We start from the raw sequence: 10,972 nt of genomic DNA on the forward strand, positions 1-10,972 counted from the left end.
TGTAGTAGAAGTGGAAGATGCTGAAGAGGAAGAGGACATACAGGACATAGTTAAAGAAGAGAAAACTCAACCACAGATTGAAGCGCCAAAGGATGCTGAAGCTGTAGATAACGCCCATCCTGTCCCCTTCCCACAACTCGCAAGGAAGCACAGGAAGCAGATGGAACTTGATCCCAAAATGGTAGAAATATTCAAAAAGGTTGAGGTAACTGTTCCCCCTTTTTGATGTTATTCAACAGGTACCTAAATATGCGAAGTTCCTAAAGGATTTATGTATACATAAGGATAAAATTAATAAATTAGAAACTATTCCTTTAGGTAGTTTTATCTCTGCTTTAATGGGAGGTATACCTGAAAAATGTAATGATCCAAGTCCATGTATGGTTAACTGTACTATTAAGGGTGTGATATTTTCTGACTGCATGTGTGATTTAGGAGTGTGTGTTAGTATAATGCCTTTGTCTATATATAATGCTTTAAGGCTCCCTCCCTTAAAAAGGTCGGTAGCTCGTTTTGTGTTAGCAGATAAAAGCATTATTACAGTGATTGGAATTGCTGAAGATGTATTAGTGAGCATCAAAGAGCTCACATTTCCCATCGACTTCTATATCCTGGAAATGCCCTCTAATGACTCCGGGAGTCCATCATCAATCCTGCTTGGAAGACCATTCCTGAAGACTTCAAAGTTTAAGCTGGACGCATTTTTAGGAACTTACTCTTTTGAAATAGATGGCAGAATAGTAAAATTCAGTTTAAATGAAGCTATAAAGCACCCTCCGAAAGATCATTCTATCTCCCAGTGTGACATCATTGAAGAAACCGTAGCTGAAGTTCACCAGGAAGAATTAGAAGAGAAGTACATAGGGCAAGGTCCAAGTGTGGGGACATTTTCAGAAGACAATGAGAGCACTTTACCATTATCACCAGCTCCGGATAATCCAGAGCCTGGCCATAAGCAGAAATTAGAATTAAAGACCCTCCCTCCACACCTCAAGTATGCTTACCTTGAGGACAAGCAGAAGTTTCCAGTTATCATTGCAAGGGAACTCACTTCTCAACAAGAAGAACAGCTACTCGGTGTACTGAGAAAATATAAGAAAGCGATTGGATGGAGCCTGGCGGATATAGTAGGTATCGACTCTCAAGATTGTGAGCATAGAATATTCTTAGAAGAGGGAGCAAAACCTATCTGTCAACCTCAAAGAAGATTGAATCCCACCATCTTAGAAGTTGTCAAGAAGGAAGTGACCAGTACAAGTGGCACCCAAGAAGTCTGGATATCATTTATCCTATCTCAGAAAGCGAATGGGTCAGTCCAGTACAAGTGGTGCACAAGAAGTCTGGAGTCACAACAGTAAGAAATGAGCAAGGAGAGCTTCTGACAACTAGAGTGCAGAATTCATGGAGAGTTTTATTGACTATAGGCGTCTCAATCAAGCCACTCGCAAGGATCATTACCCCTTCCCATTCATTGATCAGATGCTTGACCGCCTGTCAGGTAAATCCCATTATTGCTTTTTAGATGGTTATACAGGCTACTTTCAAATTTATATAGCTACTGAAGATCAGGAAAAAACTACTTTTACATGTCCTTTTGGAACTTATGCTTATAATAGAATGCCCTTTGGTTTATGCAATGCACCAGCTACTTTCCAAAGCTGCATGATGAGTCTTTTCTCTAACCTTATTGAGAACTGTATAGAGGTTTTTATGGATGATTTTAGCGTATATGGATTCATTTAGCCTTTGCTTGGATAATTTATCTAGAGTATTAGATAGATGTGTTACTACAAACCTTGTATTGAATTTTGAAAAATGTCACTTTATGGTAAAACAAGGGATTGTACTAGGACATGTTGTGTCTGATACTGGCATTTCTGTAGATCCAGCAAAGGTGGACGTTATTTCCAGTTTACCTTACCCCTCCTCCGTGAGGGAAGTCCATTCGTTCCTTGGCCATGCAGGTTTTTACGGGAGATTCATTCAGGACTTCAGTAAGGTAGCATTACCTTTATCTAGATTACTGCAGAAAGATATTGAATTCGAGTTCAGTGAAGATTGTAAGCAAGCTTTTGATAAGCTGAAGACCGCCCTGACTCAAGCTCCAATTGTGAGAGAACCAGACTGGAGCCAGCCATTTGAAATCATGTGTGATGCTTCCAATCATGCAGTAGGAGCAGCGTTGGCTCAGCATGAAGGTAATTATCCTTTTGTAATTGCTTATGCGTCTAAGACTTTAGACGCTGCTCAATCTAATTACACTACTACTGAAAAAGAGCTCTTAGCTATTGTGTTCGCTCTGGATAAATTCTGAGCCTATTTACTAGGTGCTAAAGTAGTAGTGTACTCAGACCATGCAGCTCTAAAGTATTTATTAGCTAAAAAAGAGTCCAAACCAAGGCTTATACATTGGATACTGCTACTACAAGAATTTGATTTAGAAATTAAGAATATGAATGGTAACCAGAATCTAATGGCAGACCACTTGAGTCACCTTGAGCACATTAAGGATACCTCCACTCCTATAGATGATAATTTCCCATTTGACAACTTACAAGCAGTATCTGAAGTAGTCCCTTGGTATGCGCCTGTAGCTAATTATCTAGTCAGCACACTTTTCCTCCAAACTTTACTATGCATCAAAGAGACAAGCTGAAAAGCGAGTTCAAATATTATATATGGGATGATCCGTATTTATGGAGGTGTGATGCTGACTAGGTAAGTAGATGGTGTGTGCCTCAATCAGAATTCCAGTCCATTTTAGAGGCTTGCCACTCATCTGAGAGTGGAGGACATTTTGGCCCTCAAAGAACAGCTAGAAAAATTCTAGACTGTGGATTCTGGTTGCCTACTCTTTTTAAAGACGCTGCTGAATTTTGTAAATCTTGTTCCCTATGCCAAAGGTTTGGTAATATATCCAAGAGGGATGAGATGCCTCAACAGATTATGATTTTCTGTGAAATTTTTGACGTTTGGGGCAATGACTTCATGGGTCCAGTTCCAAATTCTAATGGTTACTTTTATATATTTTTAGCTGTAGATTACGTTTCTAAATGGGTGGAAGCCATTCCTACCCGCACTGATGATGCTAACACCGTTGTTTCCTTTGATAGAAACCATATCATTTGTCACTTTGGATCACCACGAGCAATCATGAGCGATCAAGGCACCTATTTTTGTAACAGAAGACTAACAGGATTACTGAAAAAAGCATGGGATAATTCATAAAGTGGCAATAGCCTACCATCCCCAGACTAATGGGCAAGCTGAGGTGTCTAACAGAGAGATAAAGCGTATATTATAGAAGATAGTTAAACCTCATAGAAGAGACTGGAGCACCAGACTACAAGATGCACTCTGGGCATACATAATGGCATACAAGACACCCATTGGGATGAGTCCCTTCCACTTAGTTTACAGAAAAGCCTGTCACCTCCCAGTTTAGGTAGAGCACAAAGCCTTTTGGGCAGTGAAGGAGTGTAACATGGGATCCGAGAAAGCCGGAGCTGAAAGGAAGTTGCAACTGCAGGAATTAGAAAGCCTTCGCCTAGAAGCTTATGAGAACTCCAGGCTTTACAAGGAAAAGATGAAGGTTTTGCATGATAAGCACATCAAGAGGAGAGAGTTCCAACCTGGAGACTTAGTCCTCCTTTACAACTACAGATTGAGGCTCATGCCAGGCAAGTTGAGATCAAGATGGGATGGTCCTTATAGAGTAGAGAAGGTTGAACTATACGAAGTTTTCCACCTAAGTCATTCTTCAAGCTCTGAATTCATCAAAGTTAATGGACATCGCTTAAAGCTATATCATGGTGAGAAGATGAAGAAAAATAAGGAGCTAGAGATCTTCCTCTTGGAGGATCCACCAACAACAGAAGACTGAGTTAGTGGAGCGTCCAACTTAAGGATGTTAAACCAAAGTGCTGGGTGGGAGACAACCCACCATGGTATGATCGTTCCTTTCTCTCTTCTTACTTTTCTTTTTCAATAACTCTTCTCAGTATTAGTGCATATAGTTTGCATTTGCATATTGCATATAAAAAAAAAGAGAAAGAGGCACGCGACGCGACAGCGTCGATGACGTGTCCGCGTCGTATGTGCCCTAGGAAGAAAATCAAATTTTACAGAGAGTCACGCGAAAGCATGGCTGGAGGCGTGCCTTTGGCACAAATTGATCGATGCGACCGCGTGCTCGACGCGTCCGCGTCCTGTGGGAAAAATGTCTCCAACGCGTCCACGTCAACCACGCGAACGCGTGCCCTGGAAATCGACGTAAAAAAAGGGGTGTATGGTAGAATGTTAGGCTGGAATGGTGCTAGACGCACAAGCCCTATCACGTGAACGCGTGCCTTACACGTCAACGTCATTTTTCAAAGTTTGGCCATTCACGCGATCACGTCCACCACGTAAACGCGTAACCCTAAAATTTGGCAAAAATGAGTTCAAACAGAAAGTTGCGCAAACGCAAGGCAGTCCTCGCGCCACTACCACAAATCATGTCATGCGAACGCGTGACCGACGCGTCCGCGTCACTCCATATAAGTGTTATTCGCACGAACGCGTGACCCACGCATCCGCATCGCCTGCACCGCAGAACTTATCCAGATCAGCCAAAATATCTTATCTTTTCTTCCCCAAATCCTAATTTTTCTTCCCCCTTCTTATTTCTTTCTTCCCCCTTCTCCCTTCTTCCTTCTTCCTTCTTTCTCACTTTCTACCTCCTATTTCTCACCACCATTATCAAGGTCTTTTCTTTTCTTCTTCCCTCCTTAATTTTCTATTCTTCTTCTTATTTTTATGTTTTCTCCTTCTTTTTCTTTTTCCTTTCGTTATCTATGTTTTCTTTTTCTTTTTTCTTTTTATACCCTTTTTATTGGTGTTGGAAATTTATTTGGGTCATTATTCTCTATATTTTGCTTGTGGATTACTAGGAATTGTTTGATAGTTATATATTACCTTTTATAGGGTTGCCTGCATGTTCAATTTAATACTTTCCATAACTTATTTCCCATGCATGCTATGTGTTTATGAAAACTCCCGTATGGCATTGTGCACTATTTTTAGATTTCTTTTATTTTACTACTCTAAATGCTTGCTTTTCACAAAACCCTTTTTATATTTTATTAATTAAATATAATTGTTCTTACAAACATATTGTTAATTTGAAAGACTTGGTAATCTAACTTGGACATTGAATTCTTGATCTATGCTACTCATGCCTTTGCCGGCTGCCAATAAATACCTTGCATTTAACTGTCATCACATGCACTTGCTATATTTCCATTGATGACTTTCCACATGTAGTCATGACCATGTGTTAACGTCATTCTTCTTTACTGTGCATTGATTACCACCTTTCCCATTCTCTTTCTTGCTCTAACCCTTGAAGTTTTAACGTCCTTACTCTTTCCTTTTCAGGATGGCCACGAAGAAAAAAAAGGAGAAAGCTACTCCCAAACCACCAGCAAGGAGAGGAACAAAAAGAGTTTAGTGGTAGAGCCATCTTCAACTGCAGCTAAGCCCTCAACAAAAAGAATTAAGAGGATTATAAAGGTCGATGAAAAAGAGAAAGCCTTCCCAATAAAGACACTGCGCGATTTCCCAACCGCTACTGTGAGCAGATGTTCCCCATCCTGGCAGAAAGGAATTACAACAACGAATACCTTCTTATCCTCCTGACCTGTATTGCTGAATTTGTTGAGCCGCGAATTGAACTAAGACACTGGAGATTCCTATAGAGACAGCCACGGCAGGTTAATCTTTCATGGGTAATTGAATTGTACTCCAATTTCCACTTGCCAACCCTGCAGTCTGTTTATGTCCGTCAGAAATAGGTCCCCATTACAGAAGAGGCCATTCAATGAGCTCTAGATCTTCTCCCTGCTCTAGAAGGATTGGACGCATTCCAAGAAGCCTCACTCAAGCACCACACATACCAATTCGACTAGGAGATTGTTCTCAGCATTATCACACAACCTGGCAGCAGATGGATTTATGGATACCATCGTTCCCGACCTAAGGGAATATCGGCTTCCGCACTTACCTTAGAGGCTCGCGTATGGGCACAGATTACGTCCCATTACGTCTTTCTGAGCACTCATGAGTCCTCCTTCACTGCAGACATGGCCGTTCTACTATGCTGCATCCTTACAGACCAGCCTCTAAACTTACCAAGACACATCTGGAATGCCATGGGACACGTACAAATTGCGGGCAACTTACCTTTTCCCGCCTTGGTCTCAGATCTTGTCTCAGCAGCCGGAGTCTCCTACAGAGCTGAGGACACCAACCACCACTACCAGCCAGTCCGCCGAACAAGCTGCAGACGTTCCCCCTTCCACACCACAAGCACTTTCAACAAGTCAGCTACTCCATCAAATATTGGATAGGATGGACCGGCAAGACCAGAAAGTGAAGCTACGAGAGCGCCGCAACCAGCGCCAATTCAAATACCTCAAGGAGCTACTCACAGGCAACCACAGACCTGACAACGACCCAGACTCTCCAGACTCTACTTCCTTTACCAGCACAGGGAGCCATGATGGTCCCGACTGTGGAGATACTGCTACCAGCCCACCTTTGTTCTTGATAGATGGCACCGAGGACAGTGCAAAGCCTTAAGTGTGGGGAGGTCGGTCAGTACCTGACTTCCGGAGGTAATTTCTCTTCCTTAACACCAATAAAATAGAATATTTAGTTAGTTTTTCTTTTTTTTAGAATAGGATAGATTGAATAGTAATAGGTTAATTGCATGCATGTTCTACTTGATTGAAAAGATAATAAGTTTCTTCTAAGACCCAAATTTTTTGTTTTTTACTAATTCAAATCAAAACCTTTATGTTAAATTTGTTTGGAGTTGTAATTGGAACATGGTTTTCGAGTTAAAGAACACACAACCTGTGAGACTTTGAGCCTAAATACATGGTTACAATATTTAACCATAAATATTCTATTCTTGTGTGTTTACTTCTTTATTATTGTATTTTGAATTTTGTTTTATCCTATATGTCCAATGTTAATGTGTTATATGCATGCATATGATTGAGGCCATTATTTGTTTAGCTCAGTTATCCCAAATAAGTCTACCCTTTAAATTACCTTTGTTAGCCACTTTGAGCCATTTTAATCCCATTTGTTCCTCATTTTACCACATTACTAGCCTTAAGCAGAAAAACAATTAAATATCCCAATTGAATCTTTGGTTAGTTTAAGATAGAAATTGTGTGTTAATTGAGTATGGGAAGATTGTGGGAACAAGGGTTAATAAAGGAATGTGTCATGATAAAATAATGGGAATTTGGGTACCTACTCAAGTGAAACTATAAAAGAAAATTAAAAATCTATGTGCATTGATAAGCTATGTTATTTTCATGTTCAATATATATATATATATATATTTAGTAAATAAGGGGACAAAATTACCCTAATGCTAAGTTAAAGTTCAACAATCAATGCACATGTGATGAAATTAAAATAAAGGTTGATGCATGAGTATGGAATGTGAAAAGCAAATTCTGGGTAGCTAGGTTTGAAATTTGAAGTTATATAGAATATACATATATGATTAGGTGAAAGCTTGGGTTAATTAAAGATTCAATTTATAAGCTCACTTAGCCATATATACCCTTACCCTTACCTTAGCCCCATTACAACCTTGTAAAGACTTCATGATGTTTGTATTGGTACATTAAATGTTGTTGATTGGTTAGGTGAGGAACAAAAATTAGAAAGGATGATTAGAGAAGAATATAGTGATTACCCTATACACTAGAGAGATTAGAGTTTACACACACCATCAGTGAGGGTTCAATGCTTGATTCTATGTCTCCTGCTTTCACGAGCTGTCTTCTTACAAATCTACTTGCTTTTACTGTATGATTTAAACTAGTGGAATCTGCGCTATGTTTTATCTTAGAGAACTTATTTGTTTTTAATCAGATAGGTAAAATCATATAGTTGCATTCATATATATAGGTTGCATTGCATTGCATGAGTCTTACATGTCCCTATTCATTCATATCTATCTCCTTCAACTAAGCATGAGGACATGCTAATGTTTAAGTGTGGGGAGGTTGATAAACCATTGTTTTATGATTTACCTTGTGTTTAATTGTGTGGTTTTATCAAGGAGTAACGTATCGTTTTTATCCCTAACATTTGGGGTAAGTCCCAAAGTTATCCCTAACGTTTCAATCGTCCTATTTAAGTCCCCAACGTTTCAAAATTGATTCAATGTTGTCCTACCATTAGGGATCCGTTAACAGAATTGACGGCGGGACAAAATTGAGACGATTTTGAAATGTTAGGGACTTAAATAGGACGAAAACGTTAGGGACAAAAATAATACAAAAAAATAAATTTTAATTTAATTTTATCTTTCAATAGTATTAATTTTTTACTGTACATATTCAATTATTTTTTAATTACATCTAAATAAATTACACTTAATCACATTACTTTCATTTTAATTAAATTTATTTTTTTATAATTTTAACGAATTTTGATACATTAGAGACAAAATGTATAATTCATATTTTATTGTATATATATTATTTTTTTCTTTTCTGTAAATTTATATACTAGTCATTTTACAAATATTTCATGATAACTAAAAATCTTTAAGAGTCAAATTATAAAAAAATTAATTTATTTAAAATGAAAGTAATATGATTAAGTGTAATTTATTTAGATGTGATTAAAAAATAATTAAATACTATGTATAATAAAAATTGATATTATTCAAGGATAAAATTAAAATTTATTTCTGTGTATCATTTTTGTCCCTAATGTTTTCGTCCTATTTAAGTCTCTAACGTTTCAAAATCGTCTCAATTTTGTCCCGCCGTTAATTCTGTTAATGGATTCTGAACGGCAGGACAACATTGAGTCAGTTTTGGAACGTTAGGGACTTAAATAGGACGATTGAAATGTTAGCGACAACTTTGGGACTTACCCCAAACGGTGGGGACAAAAACGATACTTTACTCTTTTATCAAGTCTTTACCCACTTATTCATATGATTTGCATGTATTTATAATTCCTTCCTAAATTTTTGCTATGTTTGAAAACTTGCTTCTTAGAGATCTTTTAATTATGTATTTTAATTCTCCTCTATACCATTCGATGCCGTGATCCATGTGTTAAGTGTTTCGGGCTTCATAGGGCAGGAATGGCTTGGAGAATGGAGAGGAAGCTTGCAAAAATAGAAGGAACACAAGAATTGAGGAGATGACCAGCGAGAAGCGACGCAGACGCATGGCTCACGCGACCGCACGAAATGGAGGAAATCGCAGCGACGCGCTCGCGTGCCTGATGCGAACGCATGGATTAGAAGCTGCACAAGTGACGCGCACGCGGGGACGATGCGTACGCGTGACTAGAAAAACACTGAATGACGCGCACGCGTGGACGACGCATACGCGTGACATGCGCGATCTGCAAAATTAACAGAATTTGCTAGGGCAATTTTGGGCCGCGTTTTAACCCAGTTTTCGGCCCAGAAACGCAGATTAGAGATAGGGAACATGTAGAGACCAATGGGGGACGACACATTACGAAAATTCTTAGTTTTAGATCTCATTTTTACTCCTCCTGTAGGTTTTCTTTCTACACATTCATAGTTCTTAGGATTTTGTTTTTATTGCTTTTTGGATTGGGATATTGAGAAGAGTTGTTACCTCCGCAAGACTTCATCACTCTAGTTTGTTTTCTCTACTTTTCACTTACTCTTTCATATCCTTAATTTGTTCAGAGTTACAATTGGATTATTTTTAGAACTTGTTAATACAAGAACTATTTTTATTTTTAATTGATCTTTTTTATTATTGTTTATCATGTCTTTCTTTATTTCCCTTTTTTATTTTGTGAAGTTTACAATCATGATAATAGAGTAGTTCTCTAACTTGATTGGGAGTTGATTGAAAGGAGAACCTTGAGTTGGAATGCTCAAGAGTAAAATTGTAATTGGGTTTATTGTTGGATGACTCTCTAGTCACTGACACTAATCTTTCCCAAGGGAGAGGATTAGAACTTGTGAATAGAAGTAGACTTCCAACTTACTTGACTTTCCTCTACCTGGTAAAGGATAACTAAGTAGAAACAACCTTCAATTATCAATTGATCTTGGGAGAACTCCAACAAGGATAGAACTTCTGATTAATCTACTCACGGTCAAGATTTTTATTTAAATTACATAAATTCTCTGATTTAATTTCCTGTTTATCAAACTCAAAACCATTTTGGAAAACCTCTGATTAATAAAATAACAGATCTTTCTGCAACTCGTTGGGAGATGACTTGGGATTCATACTCCCAGTATTTTAATTCTAATTTTGTGACAACCCTTCTAAATTGATAAGTGAATTTTTGTTGGTTAAGAACTGTACTTGCAACATATCTCTCACATTAATTTCTTAATCTGCTAATTTTTGCCACGTCAGACACCCCTTATAAAAGCTTTGTAAAAGGTGCAGAAGCGGATTTTAGTCCAAAAACTATCATGAAGGCTCTGGACTTAAGGGCATGAGAGGATAAACAGTGAACCGGAGTGTGATGAAATAGTCGGTGATATTTGCAATGTAGGAACTGACTGGATGAGACATGCTAAGGGAGCACCAAAGTTCCTCAAGAGAGGGGATCTCACTCCAAAAGCCAAGGCATGGTACGAGCTTGTCAAGAGATCCATCCTAGCCACTGTGAACACCTCAGAGGTTAATGTCAAGTGAGCCATTTTGGTATATTGTATTATGGTAGGAGGGGAGATTAAGGTTCACGAGCTTATTGCTAATGATATTCAAAGGGTTTCTAAAAAAATGCTCCTCTAAATCTTGGCTTCACTACCCAAGTACCATCATCTGCTTATGCATGAAGGCTAGGGTACCTTTGGAAGATATAAATCCTGTTTGGCTACTTCCAAGCATGCCAATCACCCTTGAACGAATGACGCATGTCACCATGACTCAACAACCAAGAA

This window comes from Arachis duranensis, chromosome 6, assembly GCF_000817695.3.
Source record: "Arachis duranensis cultivar V14167 chromosome 6, aradu.V14167.gnm2.J7QH, whole genome shotgun sequence".
NCBI lineage: Eukaryota > Viridiplantae > Streptophyta > Magnoliopsida > Fabales > Fabaceae > Arachis > Arachis duranensis.